The following is an 18,077-nucleotide window of genomic DNA, read 5'->3' on the forward strand; positions in this document are numbered from 1 at the left end:
TCATAGGTTGAAATCCTAAGCCCCAATGTGCTGGTTTAGGAAGTGGGACCTTTGGGAGGTGATAAGGTCATGTGGGTGTAGCCCTCATGAGTGGGATCAGTGCCCTTACAGAGAGGCCCCGGAGAGGTCCCTCAGCCCTTCCACCACGTGAGGACACAGCGAGGAGGTGCTGCCTGTAAAGCAGGCAGCAAGCCCACACCAGACACCAGATCTGCTGGTGCCTTAATTTGGGACTTCTGAGCCTCAAGAAATGTGAGAAATCAACGCCCGCTGTTTATGAGCCACCCAGTCTGTGGTATCTTTGTTATAACGGCCTGAAAAGTCTAAGACACCAACTTTTACTCTCACCATTGTTCTCCATCCCAGCTGAGGCTAAGCCGTTCCCCTCTGTTGCCCAGTTCACTGCAGTGCCTCTCAGTGGGTCTGCGCCCACCCAGCCTCAGCCCTCTGCAATCTGCCTCAGGCTGAAGCCCAGTCATCTTCTCCCACAATCATACTGTGTCACCCACCTGCCGAAAATACCTCAATAATGGTTTTCCAAGTATCCAACAGCGTCTCTCAGAATGGGATCTAAGCAGTGACTTTTTTCAAACTCTTCAGGTGATTCTAATGTGCACCCAAGTTTGGAAACCACTCCCCTAACTATATGTACCTCCACACCTCTGTGTTTTGTTTTGTTTTTATCTGGAACATTCTCCTACCCCTTATAAGCCCACCTATCCTGACTACTATTCAATCTTCAGATCAGATTTTAATCTAAATGCCTTCTCTGATGCTTGGATCAGATCAGATTCCTCTGAAATGGGCTCCACAGGACCTGTTATTACACATTAACTGTCTCCTCTTTGTGACTGTAAACTCCAAACATCAGTCTTACACTATATCCTAAGCACTCAACACAGTGCCAGGCACAAGGTGGGTGGTCAGACGTCCCTGCTAAATGGATATTATAACAGCATTACAAGAAAAGGGTTAGGAGAGCTCAGAGGTGAAAAGATTATTTCATCATGGAATCACATAAATTGTTCTTTTCTTTAAAAACTCACAAGACTATCTGAAAATATGAATAACAGCCCTAGACTGACAGACAAACCAGAAATAGAAAAACACTGTAACTGGCCAATTTTGAATTTCATTTCACTGTGGAATAAGACAGTTGAAGGATGACATAATAGCTCATCATATGCCTTAAGTATGTGAACTAATTATAGGCTTGTTACAAAGACCAAGAGTCATTCACATGCCACTGTCTGGAGACATATGCATTTTCAGAGCTAACATTCTTTTTTTAAGTACAATCTATCTGCCAGTAAAGTCCCAAATGACAGCTCTGTAAGAACATATGGACATGGCCAAAAGTCACATACTTAATTCTGTAGAGTCTGTTCCCTAGTATAAGGAGACAAAGTAAAAATAGCCTTAATTCTGATAAAAGAGGCACAACCAGAAAGAGCTCAAATAGTCAATTATAACAATGTCAGTTACGATTAAAATATATTCTTTGGTAAAAAGGAAAGCTCAGGGCTTCCCTGGTGGCGCAGTGGTTGAGAGTCCGCCTGCCCATGCAGGGGACGTGGGTTCGTGCCCCGGTCCGGGAGGATCCCACGTGCCGCGGAGCGGCTGGGCCCGTGAGCCGTGGCCGCTGAGCCTGTGCGTCCGGAGCCTGTGCTCCTCAGCGGGAGAGGCCACAGCAGTGAGAGGCCCGCGTACCACAAAAAAAAAAAAAAAAAAAAAAAAGAAAAAGGAAAGCTCAAAGTCAGTTTTCTGCAGACAGCTTATTGCTAACCAAGCAGAACTCATTTCCACTGCTCTTTACTCTTGTGATATTCCTGAAAATAAAGTCCACTCTCAGGAGTTCTGGTTTCCATAACTTGCAAGGCTGAGTTATAAAGCAGTACAGCACAGCTTTAGTATTACAGTTCATCCGTCCATCACACCCACTGTAAAACTCAGTGGTCTAGGAAATTAAATAAACTTGACCAAAAGTGCAGCATAATCTCTTGCCATTAAAAAAATGAAATGAACACACATTTTTCAGGGAGAAAATAAACCAACCTAAGTATACCCTGCCTTGCCAGATCAGAGGATTTCACAGAGCTTACACTGTATTCGTTTTAATTCATCAGATATGTGCTGGGTGCCACAATGTGAAGGCACTAGACTAAGGGGTGAGAGGACTCAAAGGGTAAAAGAAGGCAAGGCCTCCTACCATCAGGCAATGAGAAAAAGGCGGGCCAAGAACAAGCTCTACCGCAGGCAAAAACGCATCACTGTCAAACTGAGGTCCGTGTGATGCTACAGGAACCTGAAGGAATCGGTTCTGACTAGGCAGAAGCCAGAAAGACTGCATGTGGTACGAGTGTCGGGGATCGCAGAGCTTTCCCCAGGGAGCCTTTTGCACGAGGAAGGAGCACGGAGGAAGGGCACAGAGGCAGGTGCGTGGGCAAGGGCTCTGTGAAGGCAGAGCTGGAGCAGAGGGAACGAAGAGGCACGTAGAGACGGGCACGTGGGGCTGAGGAAAACGTCCGGGCTCACGACAGGAGGGGACCGGAAGTACATCTCTTCCTACACAATGGAACGCTCTCGCTGCTTACAAACTGATCTTAACTGTGCCTTAGGAAAAACTGCGGCGGTAAAGTGGGTGGTAGATAACCTACAACGTGCAAGGAGAAATGAGGTTTTCACAAAAGACAGAACTCACGGGGCTCCATGTGGAAGGAGTACACTGAAAATTCTATGATTGAGAAATCATAGAATTCATCATAGAAATTCATCATAGAAATCATAGAAAACAGAAGACTAGAAAGGAGATTGGAATTTGTAATAACAATATAGAGACAGGGCAGAGAATGAAAATCCAGTTCCATTAATGTAACTCCCAAAATAATGAAACAGGGTAACAGCTGAATTCCTACAGAATGTTCTAAAGAGTTTACTTACTCCTAACAGAATCAGACTTCCAGGCCTGCAGCACACCAAGGAGCTTCCACTTTTGCTACCGGACCAAAGTGAAAACATGGCAATGATACCAATCATTCAATTTCACTCCTGGGAAAAAGAAGACTTACACACACCCTTAAACCTCTGTTCTTTCCTTTCCCACCGGAATAACCTGCTAAAAAGCTAGATTCAGCTCTCTGCAAGACAGAATTAAACAATAACATTCTCAAGTCAAAAAACAAAACACAAAAAAACAACAAACTTAAGTTCTTCTGCTGTTAAGGAATCAGTGACAATTCCCATCAGACTATAGAGCCGAGGAAGAAAACTAGTATTTATTTTCTTTCTATGTGTCAGCAAGCTTGGGGCCAAGCATTCCCCATCAAACCTCACCACTGCCCATCATTCTCCTCCTCCTCCTCCTCCTCATTTTACAGAGGAGCAGAGTGAGACTCACAGAAGGAAAGTGAGTTGTCTAAGGGAACTTAGCCAATGTCGGTAGAACTGAGATTCAACCCAGATTCCTCTAATTCCCAAATCCATGCTCTTTCCAGTAAGCCCTCCATCTCCAGAAGTTGTCCTCAGCAACCTTCCCGCCATCAATAATACCTCCTCTTCCTGTGCTGGTTCTTTTTTCATTCATTTATGTATGTTCATTCTTAAATTAATCACTGAGCACCTGCTAGGTACCAGACTTGCATGATGACCACTCATTAGTGTATTCGGGTGTTTTACACTAAGCATGGTGCTCTAGGCACTGCCCTTTTCCTTATTCACAAACAGGTCAGAATGGATGCCAAAATCACATCATTTCCACTTGCATACAAGATGCAAGTGGTAAACATAAATCTGGTAAACATAAATCCATGCTATTCAAGCCACCAAAAGTCAGTGTCTACTACCTTCCAGTAAATATCGAAGACTTTAGCTAGTTGGGGGGAAAAAAGCATTTACTTCAGAACTATCTGGAAGATAACATCCTAATTGATTAATTTTCGTAGCCGAGAATTCTTGGTAAAATTGTTCACAGCGTTAAAAGCAGCGTTAAAAGCAGAATATATGAATTAAGACCATGCTGCCACAACGTTTTTAGTGTAATTTTAACTAAAGCATTATGTAGTTGTGTGCATATATATATTACTCTATTAATTAAATAGTTATTTATGAATCATACAATAGAAAACATCTCTGCACCAACTGGTATAGGGTTTCTCAGTAATATAACACAGTATTGCTAAGATTTCATCTCCAAATGTTAGTCAAAGGGAGGAATAATACTTAACTCTTTCCTAAAAGGTATCTTAACTCATCATGAACTGCTGAGTATTACTGCTAATTCAAGGACCCTGAACAGTACAGTAATTACAGCAATAACCTAAGAAGGAGCATTTTAAAAGCATACCACAGATTGTTCAATGACTCATAAACTAAAGTGAGCAAATAATACTGGAGAAAGAGCAGAAATACAAGTATTCCCTAATTTAAAAATGATATGCCTACAATATCGCTTTGGAGCTAGAAAAAGCTGTCTACTACTATCACTCTCTGCCCTTACAGAATACAGGAAGAGGAGATTGAAAAAAAGTGCCATTTCATTTAACAGTTGCTCACCATCCACACCAAAGAGCTTGCGAACTCCACCCAGGGCCCAACCCCAATCCTAGTCAGGTCACCAGAACATCCAAACACGCACACAGGCAACTGGACAGCCCTTCCCCCAGCTGCCTACACACCCACCATCCCCTCCACCGGTACCACCCATGCTCCCAAATATCTCATAATTACAGTAAATCAGTGTGGACTAAATCTATCACCAGGTAACTCCCCCAAAGGGCCAATATCAGTGTGTTCTACTCTTTCTAGTCAATAACTGCAGCATTCCACAGAGAATATGCCAAGAAAACAGGGGCATTAAAACTACATGGGGGCTTCCCTGGTGGCGCAGTGGTTGAGAATCCGCCTGCTGATGCAGGGAACACGGGTTCGTGCCCTGGTCCGGGAAGATCCCACATGCCACGGAGCGGCTGGGCCCGTGAGCCATGGCCTCTGAGCCTGTGCGTCCGGAGCCTGTGCTCCGCAACGGGAGAGGCCACAACAGTGAGAGGCCCGCGTATCGCAAAAAAAAAAAAAAAAACTACATGGGATTAGTAATGAAAACTGGAAACAGGGGCATTTGGGTTGAACACAGAAAATAAAAGTTGGCCTTAAAGCAGTGTTTCTCAATCTTGGCTATACTTTAGAATAACGTAGGGATAGTGAAAGAATAAGGATACCTCAGTCCAACCCCTAGAGATTCTGATGTCATCCGTCTGGGGTGCAACCCAGGCATCAAGATACTTTCATAGCTCCCAGGGGATTTGAATGCAGGGGCAGGATTTAAGCCACTACCAGGAACTCTGGCCTGATGTCTACCAGCTCTGAAGAGGAAAAGCCTTTCAGAAATTCTCTTAAAAATAAAAACAAATTTTAAAACTGTACATTGCACATCTGATTAAACATACTTTTCTTTTTTACACAGACCTGTGGGTACAAAAGGCCCAGTGCATGTAGCATTTGCTGTCTATAAGGGAAGTGAGCAGCTAAGCTTGTCATCAGTGTTCACTGTCACAGATGCCTGTGCACGGACTAAGTGCTTCTTTAAAGAGAAGCTTCGGAAGGCCTGGAAAAGTACAGCTCACTAAGGCACAGAGCCCTCCGGGCCACCTCCTCTGTCTCCCTCACGCCGTCAGACATGAGAGAGCTCCGTGACCACACAGAACAGCCACCAGCACGGACATGGCCTACTTTGGACCAACTCCTGCCTGGAAATTACAGATATGAGGAGACGCTCTGTGGTTCACAAGGGAAAAACTAACCAGATCAGGAGAGACACGTAATAAAATACACAGACAGAAATAACTGCCGAGTTAGGAAAGGCATAATGATCAACAAAATTAAATATTAAATATGCAAAATGACATCTTATCTGTATGACCTGGGTTGGAGAATAAGGGTCATTCCAACAAAAATACTATTTTAGATAAAGAATGGACAAAATCACTCCCTCCTGCGAGAGCACCAGAATCACAACTAGCTGCTGGACAATCATCGACAGGAGGACACGGGAACTCACCAAAAAAGATACCCCACATCCAAAGACAAAGGAGAAGCCACAGGGAGATGGCAGGAGGGGCGCAATCACAATAAAATCAAATCCCATAACTGCTGGGTGGGTGACTCACAGACTGGAGAACACCTATACCACAGAAGTCCACGCACTGGAGTGAAGGTTGTGAGCCCCACGTCAGGCTTCCCAACCTGGGGGTACAGCAACAGGAGGAGGAAATCCCAGAGATTCAGACTCTGAAGGCTAGCAGGATTTGGTTGCAGGACTTCAACAGGACTGGGGGAAACGGAGACTCCACTCTTAGAGGGCACACACAAAGTAGTGTGCACACAGGGACACAGGGAAGGAGCAGTGACCCCACATAAGACTGAACCAGGCCTACCTGCTAGTGTTAGAGGGGCTCCTACAGAGGTGGGGCGTGGCTGTGTCTTACCGTGAGGACAAGGACACTGGCAGCAGAAGTTCTGGGAAGTACTCCTTGGCGTGAGCCCTCCCAGAGTCCACCATTAGCCCCACCAAAGAGCCCGGGTAGTCTCCAGTATTGGGTCTCCTCAGGCCAAACAACCAACAGGGAGGGAACCCAGCCCCACCGGTAAGCAGACAGGCGGATTAAAGTTTTACTGAGCTCTGCCCACCAGAGCACCAGCCAGCTCTACCCACCACCAGTCCCTCCCATCAGGAAGCCTGCACAAGCCTCTTAGATAGCCTCATCCACCAGAGGACAGACAGGAGAAGCAAGAAGAGCTACAGTCCTGCAGCCTGTTAAACAAAAACCACATTCACAGAAAGACAGACAAGATGAAAAGGCAGAGAGCTATGTACCAGATGAAGGAACAAGTTAAAAGCCCAAGAAAACAACCAAATGAAGTGGAGACGAGCAACCTTACAGAAAAAGAATTCAGAATGTTAGTGAAGATGATCCAGGATGCCAGAAAAAGAATGGAGGCAAAAATCAAGAAGATGCAAGGACGTTTAACAGAGACGTAGAAGAATCAAAGAACAAACAGAGATGAACCGCACAATAACTGAAATGAAAAATACACTAGAAGGAATCAATAGCAGAATAACTAAGGCAGAAGAATGGATAAGTGACCCGGAAGACAGAATGGTGGAATTCACTGGTGCAGAACAGAATAAAGAAAAAAGAATGAAAAGAAATGAAGACAGCCTAAGACACCTGTGGGACAACATTAAATGCAACAACATTCGCATTATACGGGTCACCGAAGGAGAAGAGAGAGAGAAAGGACCCGAGAAAATATTTGAAGAGATTATAGTCGAAAACTTCCCTAACATGGGAAAGGAAATAACCACCAAAGTCCAGGAAGCGCAGAGACTCCCAGACAGGATAAACCCAAGGAGAAATACGCCGAGACACACAGTAATCAAATTGGCAAAAATTAAAGGCAAGGAAAAATTATTGAAAGCAGCAAGAGAAAAATGACAAATAACATACAAGGGAACTCCCATAAGCTTAACAGCTGATTTCTCAGCAGAAATTCTACAAGCCAGAGGGAGTGGCATGACATATTTAAAGTGATGAAAAGGAAGAACCTACAACCAAGATTACTCTACCCGGCAAGGATCTCAGTCAGATTCGATGGAGAAGTCAACTGCTTTACAGATAAGCAAAAGCTAAAAGAATTCAGCACCACCAAACCAGTTCTACAACAAATGCTAAAGGAACTTCTCTAAGTGGGAATCAAAAGGGAAGAAAAAGACCTACAAAAACAAACACAAAGCAATTAAGAAAATGGTAACAGGAACATACATATCAATAATTACCTTAAATGTGAATGGATTAAATGCTCCAGCCAAAAGACACTGGCTCTCTGAATGGACAAAAACAAGACCCATATATATGCTGTCTACAAGAGACCCACTTCAGACCTAGGGATACATACAGATTGAAAGTGAGGGGAAGGAAAAAGATATTCCATGCAAATGGAAATCAGAAGAAAGCTGAGTAGCAATACTCATATCAGATAAAATATACATCAAAATAAAGAATGTTACAAGAGACACAGAAGGACACTATATAATGATCAAGGGATCAGTCCAAGAAGAAGAAACAACAATTATAAATATATATGCACCCAACATAGAGGCACCTCAATACATAAGCTATAAAAGGTATAAAATACAAAAGCTATAAAAGAGGAAATCGACAGTAACACAATAATAGTGGGGGACTTTAACACCTCACTTACACCAATGGACAGATCATCCAAAATGAAAATTAATAAGGAAACACAAGCTTTAAATGACACAACAGACCAGATAGATTTAATTGACATTTATAGGACATTCCACCCCAAAACAGCAGATTACACTTTCTTCTCAAGTGCACACGGAACATTCTCCAGGATAGATCACATCTTGGGTCAGAAATCAAGCCTCAGTAAATTTAAGAAAACTGACACCATATCAAGCATCTTTTCTGTCCACAACGTTATGAAATTAGAAATCAATTACAGGGGGAAAAAAAACGTAAAAACCACAAACACACGGAGGTTAAACATTACGTTACTAAATAACCAAGAGATCACTGAAGAAATCAAAGAGGAAATAAAAAAATACCTAGAGACAAATGACAATGAAAACACAATGATCCAAAACCTATGTGATGCAGCAAAAGCAGTCCTAAGAGGGAAATCTATAGCAATACAATCCTACCTCAAGAAACAACAAACAGCTCAAATAAATAATCTAACCTTACACCTAAAGGAACTAGAGAAGGAAGAACAAACAAAACCCAAAGTTAGCAGAAGGAAAGAAATCACAAAGATCAGAGCAGACGTAAATGAAAGAGAAAACAATAGCAAAGATTAATAAAACTAAAAGGTGTTTCTCTGAGAAGATAAACAAAATTGATAATCCATTAGCCAGACTAATCAAGAAAAAGAGGGAGAGGACTCAAATCAATAATATTAGAAATGAAAAAGGAGAATTTACAACAGACACCGCAGAAATATAAAGCATACTAAGAGAGTACAACAAGCAACTCTATGCCAATAAAATGGACAGCCTGGAAGAAATGGACAAATTCTTAGAAAGGTATAACCTTCCAAGACTGAACCAGGAAGAAATAGAAAATATGAACAGACCAATCACAAGTAATGAAATTGAAACTGTGATTAAAAATCTTCCAACAAACAAAAGTCCAGGACCAGATGGCTTCACAGGTGAATTCTATCAAACATTTAGAGAAGAACTAACACCCATCCTTCTCAAACTCTTCCAAAAATTGCAGAGGAAGGAATACTCCCAAACTCGTTCTATAAGGCCACCATCACCCTGATACCAAAACCAGATAAAGATACTACAAAAAAAGAAAATTATAGACCAATTTCACTGATGAATATAGATGCAAAAATCCTCAACAAAATACTAGCAAACAGAATCCAACAACACAGTAAAAGGACCATACACCATGATCAAGTGGGGTTTATCCCAGGGATGCAAGGATTCTTCAATATATGCAAATCAATCAATGTGATACACCATATTAACAAATTGAAGAATAAAAACCATATGACCATCTCAACAGTTTCAGGAAAAGTTTTTGACAAAATTCAACACTCATTTATGATAAAAACTCTCCAGAAAGTGGCCACAGAGGGAACCTACCTCAACATAATAAAGGCCATATACAACAAGCCCACAGCAAACATCATTCTCAATGATGAATAACTGAAAGCGTTTCCTCTAAGATCAGGACTGAGACAACGATGTCCACTCTCACCACTGTTATTCAACATAGTTGTGGAAGTCCTAGCCATGGCAATCAGAGAAGAAAAGAAATAAAAGGAATACAAATTGGAAAAGAAGAAGTAAAACTGTCATTGTTTGCAGATGGCATGATACTATACATAGAGAATCCTAAAGACGCCACCAGAAAACTACTAGAGCTAATCAATTAATATGGTAAAGTTGCAGGATACAAAATGAATGCACAGAAATCTCTTGCATTCCTATACACTAATGATGAAAAATCTGAAAGAGAAAGTAAGGAAACACTCCCATTTACCACTGCAACAAAAAGAATAAAATACCTATGAATAACCTACCTAGGGAGACAAATGACCTGTATACAGAAAACTATAGGACACTGATGAAAGAAGTTAAAGATGAGACAAACAGATGGAGAGATATACCATGTTCTTGGATTGGAAAAATCACTATTGTGAAAATGCCTATACTACCCAAAGCAATCTATAGATTCAATGCAATCCCTATCAAATTACCAATGGCATTTTTACAGAACTAGAACAAAAAATTTCACAATTTGTATGGAAACTCAAAAGACCCCAAATAGCCAAAGCGATCTGGAGGGAAAAAAAACAGAGCTGGAGGAATCAGACTCCCTGACTTCCAACTACACTACAAAGGTACAGTAATCAAGACAATATGGTACTGGCACAAAAACAGAAATACAGATCAGTGGAACAGGATATTAAGCCCAGAAATAAATCCATGCACCTATGGTCAACTTACGTATGACAAAGCAGGCAAGGATATACAATGGAGTAAAGACAGCCTCTTCCATAAGTGGTGCTGGGAAAACTTGACAGCTACATGTAAAAGAATGAAATTAGAACACTCCCTAACACCATACACAAAAATAAACTCAAAGTGGATTAGACACCTAAATGTAAGACCAGACACTATAAAACTCTTAGAGGAAAACATAGGAAGAACACTCTTTGACATAAATCACAGCAAGATCTTTTTTGATCCACCTCCTAGACTAATGGAAGTAAAAACAAAAATAAACAAATGGGACCTAATGAAACTTAAAAGCTTTTGCACAGCAAAGGAAACCATAAACAAGATGAAAAGACAACCCTCAAAATGGGAGAAAATGTTTGCAAATGAATCAACGGACAAAGGATTAATCTCTAAAATATATAAACAGCTCATGCAGCTCAATATTAAAAAAACAAACAACCCAATCCAAAAATGGGCAGAAGACCTAAATAGACATTTCTCCAAAGAAGACATAGAGATGGCCAAGAAGCACATGAAAAGCTGCTCAACATCACTAATTATTAGAGAAATGCAAAGCAAAACTACAGTGAGGTATCACTTCACACCAGTTAGCATGGGCATCATCAGAAAATCTACAAACAACAAATGCTGGAGAGGGTGTGGAGAAAAGGGAACCCTCTTGCACTGATGGTGGGAATGTAAATTGATACAGCCACTATGGAGAACAATATGGAGGTTCCTTAAAAAACTAAAAATAGAATTATCATATGACCCAGCAATCCCACTACTGGGCATATATCCAGAGAAAACCATAATTCAAAAAGACACATGCACCCCAATGTTCATTGCAGCACTATTTACAATAGCCAGGTCATGGAAGCAACCTAAATGTCCACCGACAGACGAATGGGTAAAGAAGATGTGTGGTACATATATACAATGGAATATTACTCAGCCATAAAAAGGAACAAAATTGGGTTATTTGTTGAGACGTGGATGGACCTAGAGACTGTCATACAGAGTGAAGTATGTCAGAAAGAGAAAAACAAATATCGTACATTAATGCATATATGTGGAACCTAGAAAAATGGTACAGATGAACCGGTTTGCAGGGTAGAAATTGAGACACAGATGTAGAGAACAAACGTATGGACACCAAGGGGGGAAAGCAGTGGGGGTGTGGTGGTGGGATGAATTGGGAGACTGGGTTTGACATGTATACACTAATATGTATAAAATGGATGACTAATAAGAACCTGCGGTATAAAAAAAATAAAGATAAGAAAATTGAAAAATTCAACAACAACAACAAAAAAGAAAATATCTCAAAAAAGAAAAAAAGAATGGACAAATTATACTAAATTCCAGGGGAAGTTCTAGATATAATCTGTTACTAGAATAACAAGGGAGGGAGGAAAGATGCTTAAATTCTGCATATTCTGTTTTATTAATAAGTTAGAAAAATTCCAAATACAATTAGAAGTATGTAGAGGGATCAGAGGCATTACTTAAATTTTTACCAGTTTCTTGTTCACCAAGTGGTTATTTTCAAATTGATACAAAATGTTAACATTTTACTTTTTCACCAAGTGGTTACTTTTTAAATTGATACAAAATGTTAACATTTTGTCTGCATTACATTACATTTTACACAGAAAAATCCCATCTTAGCTGGAAAATTATTTCTGCTACAAATATTTACAAGCCTAATCAGAGTCAATAATTTAAAAATCAAGCCAAGGAACATCTTTGAAAATCGACTGTGTGAAGATGGTACTGAATGAAGCACCAAGGGAAGACACGAACGCAACTTAGTCTTTGTTCTTCGTGTGACATTAATTAAAAGAGTAACGAGGAATGTTTAGAGCTGGGCTTTGAAAGCATAAGAACTGGCTTGCTCTGGCAGCAATCTTTTTCTTGTTTACGTCAAAGCACAAAACTTGGCAGAAGTTGTCTGGATGAATTAAAAACACACAGGCAAAAATATTTCTCTCTGACTCAGAGAAATGGGAGAGACCGGAAACAAGAAAAATTATCACAAGCTTACCATGAAATAACTACAATGTGACAGGACGGATCTGCTGGCAGATGAGAGCAGCTCCCAGCCTCGGGGTCCCCTTCAGAGCGCACACCCCAGCCAGGCACTCGCCCATGGATTTAATTTTCACACTAACTCTAAGAAAGGCTTACAAGAAATTCAATTTTTAAAAATCACAGAAATGAGGTCTCTAAAACAGGAGATTCGATTGAAAAGACCACAATTTAGGTGCAGTATGAGAAATATGTAATGATGCCCTTCTTCCTGAATGAGGGCTGTATCTCCATATTCCATTTAGGAATTCATTCAAATTCATTTGATGACCAGGTTACCTGGTTCGGCCCTTAGGATCACCCAGAATACAATGTATGTACCTGTGTTTATAGTTGTACATGTGTGACAGTCTTTATTTATGACTCAGTGTTTTTTGTCTTGTTGCTCCACCACGCTAGCATTCATTGTTGGCAATATAGTTCTTTTGAGGTATGTTACATTATATTCTTTTTGAAGGATTGGTAAAATATTATCAGAATTTAAGGTTTTCTACTAGTTTTTAGAATACAGTATATTGCTTCTCCTATGCAATATTTTCCCCTACAATATATCTCCAAAATTACTTGAAATAGATATAAGAAATATTTTCCCCTGCAAAAACGGGAGCTGTCTTATACAACTGTACATCTTATATACAGAAAACATGGCATATATTCAGGATAGCACATAGGATGCTTATGAGGAAGAGAAGAGGGAAGTAGGATGGAGGGAGGAGGAGAGGAGAGAGGGGTAAAGAGGGAAGAGAGAAGTTCTCCTAGAACAAGAACATACAATACTCATTCCCTGTATTCCCGTTATGCTTACATACGTATTTCACTGAACGGTATGGAATAGTATCAAACACGGTTGTTAGAGTCATGTTAATATTACTATTTTATATTTTTATTCATTTTCTCTAGGTTCTACTACCTGCCTCAGCTCAATCAGGCTCTAAACGAACATTTTCTCAGTTCTTTGGTGACTGAGGGTATCAGCTGGTATTAAGGAATCTTTCAGAGTCTTGCCAACAAGTCTCTTGATGTGTGGCATTCGGATGGTTTGACCCCTTTTCTGGAGGGGTCTCATTATGCTCCCTGAACATATATTTCACGTTTATGTGTTTAATTCAGTGGTTCTCAAACTGCAGTTTTCATCAGAATCACTGGGGGGCTAGTTAAGCCACAGATGCTGGCTCTCCCGCCAAGGTTTCTGACTCAGGTCAGGGGTGAGGGTCTGTAAATCTGTCACATCTCCACCTGATGCTGACACAGCTGGTCTGGGGACCATAGTTTGAGAAATACCTGTTTAGGAAAACACCTTCAAGCACTAGAAAGGCGGGGCTCAAGGATCCTACAGGAACCCCACTCCATTCACAATCCATTTAACCTCAGGCAAGTTAGCCAACTTGCCTTCCTCAGTCCTTTATCTATACAACCAAAGCAAGAGGTAGGGAGGGCTCAGACCACAGGTGAAACAGCAGGGAAAGAAATGTGAGAAACAACACAACCGGAAGTCATTAGGAAGCAGAGGCGCTGGGTGGGACGGGGGAGCCTCAAAGGGAAGGAACTCCTTGAAGAGCTGCCAGGAATGACTCAGAGAAACACAAATCAAGGGGCAGCGACTCCCTCCTTCGGAAGAGAGGACGGCTCCTTTTTGGGGCCCAGGGCCCGTCCCTCGGTAGCTCCGTGTGTGCTCTGTAATTCTTCTGGGTCTAGGGCCCCAAGCCACCTAGGATTCCTTTATTATCTTCCTTTTGTATCTTCCCCTTTCCTCTCTCTGCTAATTCCTTCCCACCAAAGTACCAGTGGGCTAATGTCTTTTCCATCCTAAAGAGAAAACTTTCCCTCCACCTTGCACGCCCTGCCCCCAACTGCCAACCTATCACTTCTTCCTTCCCAGACAAACGCCCCGCCAGAGATTCCCCAGCCCCGCGGCTCCTTGCACTGCGGTCTTCGGTCTTCGAAGCAGCGGCACCGACGTCACCGGCAGCCTATCAGAAATGCAGGATCTCAAGCCTACTCCCATCTACCCTCGGCATCTGATCTCCCGGCTTCCATCATGGAATTGATATCATTCCATTAATTTTCCCACTCCAAACTGTAGTCCGCAGCTACCTACCTGGATTCTCTTCACTGCACACTGAACTTATCTAAAAAAATAAATTTTAGGATGTTTAGGATCCAAGTATTGAATCCAAAATCCTCAAGGTACTTTCATATTTCTAACAGAATCTTGAAATTTGAAAACGAACTGCATTCAAAAAACACAAATAAAAACTGCAAAAAGTTAATATAATCCTAAACGAAAGGACTAGATTAAAATTTGCTACGGGTTAAAGTGTTCCAAAAAAAAATCACGATGAGCAAAGACCTAGGAACACCCAAGTACTTTGAGCAGTTTTAGCTTTCGTTCCGCAGAGGGGCCCTCAGCATTGTCACTCTTTGCCTATTCTGTTCAGATTACATGACTCTGTGCCTGCACGGCTCCCTCAGAGGAGGAGCCCTGATACTCACCCTACCTGGGCGGGTTCCCTCCCCTAGGATGCTGGACCTCGCTCCCTGAGGCTCCTTCCATCGTTACAGGGGTTTCGCAGATCTCCAGAAACGACAGATCAGCAAGGCCGCTTTGTTCGAGGTATTAACGCCCACGTAAACCTTTTCTAAACAACACATCCTCCAAAGAGAAACCACGTGTGTAAAAGCCTCGAGCTGAGACAGAACACGGTGGATTCAAGGAAGTGGAAGAAATTTTGCGCGTCGCCGAGCAGGACGTGGAGGACACAGTGCTGAGAGGCTGGGCTGCAGACGGAAGCAAGAACCACACTGTGGAGAGGCTTGGAGCCCGTTGTATGGGTTGGGGACTTCATCCTAAAGTAAGTGAGAGGACCTGAGACTAGGCTGCAATATGGACTTGAACACAGCAAGGCTACAGCCGCAGACATGGAGTCCAGTTGGGATTTTTCAGACAAGAGCAAGACAGTGGTACTGGGAATGCAGAGAAGTGCAGGGAATCCAGAGATGCACCGCAACTAGGGCATCACCTGGACATGCCAGATACCTACCTGAAACCCAGCTTAGGCTGCATCACACGGTGACATTGAGAGGCTGGTGCAGGAAGAGCACAGGAGGACGGACGGCCTCCACCTGGGACACTGCACATGTGAGAGGCCGGGCCGCCTTGCCTAGGCCCAGCCTCTGGGGCTCCCCCAGGCCTCGTCCATGTGCCCGGACCTGTTCGGCCCTCCTGACTCCCTACCTCCACCATTCCCAGCAGAGCCAGCGCCTGTGATGATGAGGAAGGTGTTCACATTTCTAAATTATCGCTGTTACTGTTAAAGCCATTTGATACTCTGAGCTTTGTCAGCCTTAACTTTAATTTCTTTGCATGTTGACAGTGGTCTCTAATGTCAAAAGTTTAATTCAGTTTTTATATATAATGAGTAAAGCATTTCTAACGTACAATTATAAATTGACTTTAAATTATTTTACAGACTTCCATTAGAATCCATACTAAACTAAGGGCATATTCTCTGATGTTTATGTACATTATGCATGTGTGCTTTAAAGCAACTGCCATTTTAGGCAAATTCCCATTATTATTATATTTGACAATTTATATCATAGGAGCTCACGTGAAGAAGGAAATGCTATGCATTCATGGTCTACGCTCTTTCAGCATCTGCAAAACAGGGAAGGCCCCAACATATAAATGCTGAGCTCCACAACTGTGTCTGCAAGGCTGTTATTTGTGGTGTCTCCCCGTTACGCGGTCTGGGACAGGGTGAGAAGGCAGGGAAGGGACAGAGGCTGAGTAGGCGGGACCACACGAGTGGCAGCCGGGAGCCAAGACAAGCTCCGAGCAGGGTGGTGGCGACGACCGGCCCCCGCCTCGACACCTCATCAGCACCCGTCAGCTGAGAGCCTTTGCCTGAACGAACGCAAAGTTACAGGAAATGAGAAGTGGGGTCTGGGGTAGGCGGTGCTGCAGCAATGGGAACAGCAGAGGACGCTGGACAAACTTGAACAGTGTCAGCAAGAAGGACGGGGAAGCTTCCACAGCCATCCGGTTTGCTGGTTGCTCCCCAGGTCCCCAAACTGAGAAGAGCTGAGTTCAACCTGATCTGACGGCGCTGCCCTGCCCACCACGCTCACCGGCCCCAAGCCCGTGACACCTGAGTGCCAGATTCAATGAGTATTTACTAAATAAACAGACAAATATCAATGAGTTAATTTGGTGTGATTTTCTTGTACTTTTTTTACTTTAGCTAGTTGCTAATCCAGTAACCTATGTGTCACTTATGAAGATACTGAGTGCCTACGTTGTAGGGGAAAAAGCATATGCCTGACAGCACATCCATCTCTGTCCCTCCCGTAAACGCCAAAGCACTGTACAAGTCTCACAGCAGCCGTCCAGATCCCACCAGCACATTCACACACACACTCAAAGCTTAGATCTAAATCTGCTCACTAAAGTCCTAGGCCAGTCTTCCCACGAACTAGGCCCTGTGCCTGTCGTCACATCCCTTTCAAACCGTGGTCAACATTTAAGAAGAACCACTAATGTCTTCCTGGCCAATCTCTATGCTCTGTGTCTCCCTCAACTACCTACTCAGACCCCACCTAAATCCTCGCAACATTCTAAGGCCATCATTTTAACAGGAAGCTGTTCTAGATAAAAGAACACTTTTTTCTCTCTCTCTCATTTTCTCCCCTATAAATCAAGAAGATTCTTGGGGGAAAAAACAGCTCTCTAATTTATTCATTATCCCCACCACTTCCCCACTCTTTTTTTTTGCGGTATGCGGACCTCTCACTGTTGTGGCCTCTCCTGTTGTGGACCATAGGCTCCGGACGCGCAGGCTCAGCAGCCATGGCTCACGGGCCCAGCGGCTCCGCGGCATGTGGGATCCTTCCGGACCAGGGCACAAACCCACGTCCCCTGCATTGGCAGGCGGACTCCCAACCACTGTGCCACCAGGGAAGCCCTCCTCACTCTTTAAGTTAGGATGTGTTCAGTTACAAGGAAGAGAATTACGTGAATAACATTGACTTAAACCATTATTTATCTTAAAAAAATAAATTCCTAATAAAGTAATCCTAGAGTTGCTTTGGCTGCTCAGCAATGACAAGAAGGACCAAGGCTCTTCTTCCTCCTGCTTATCATCCTCACCATGTTGATATTAATTTTTCAATATTGCCACATGGTGGTGAAACGGCTGCCGCAGTTCCAGGCATCACATCTTCATGTGGCGGTGCCCATACAGGAAGCAAGTGGTTGAGGTAAAAACATTTTAAAATTGCTATCTTTCACAGGCCTCAATCTGTTTATACAATGAGGTGAATCTTTACCAAAAGCTCTAAAGATTCCTCTTTAGCTTCCACTGCCCAACCATAGAACAATACTGGCAAAACAGGTCTAAGCCTTTCATAGATTAACCCACTAGGCATGGGCACATGTCTGTCAAAACAA

At 42.6% G+C, this 18,077-nt stretch overlaps 1 protein-coding gene across 4 annotated transcripts in view; it reads right to left on the reverse strand.

The window, feature by feature from the left end:
* Positions 1 to 18,077, reverse strand: part of MEI4 (meiotic double-stranded break formation protein 4) — a 241,143-nt gene that overhangs the window by 184,104 nt on the left and 38,962 nt on the right. The window lies entirely within an intron of this gene.

The sequence above is a fragment of the Kogia breviceps genome, chromosome 13, assembly GCF_026419965.1.
Source record: "Kogia breviceps isolate mKogBre1 chromosome 13, mKogBre1 haplotype 1, whole genome shotgun sequence".
NCBI classification, from domain to species: domain Eukaryota; kingdom Metazoa; phylum Chordata; class Mammalia; order Artiodactyla; family Physeteridae; genus Kogia; species Kogia breviceps.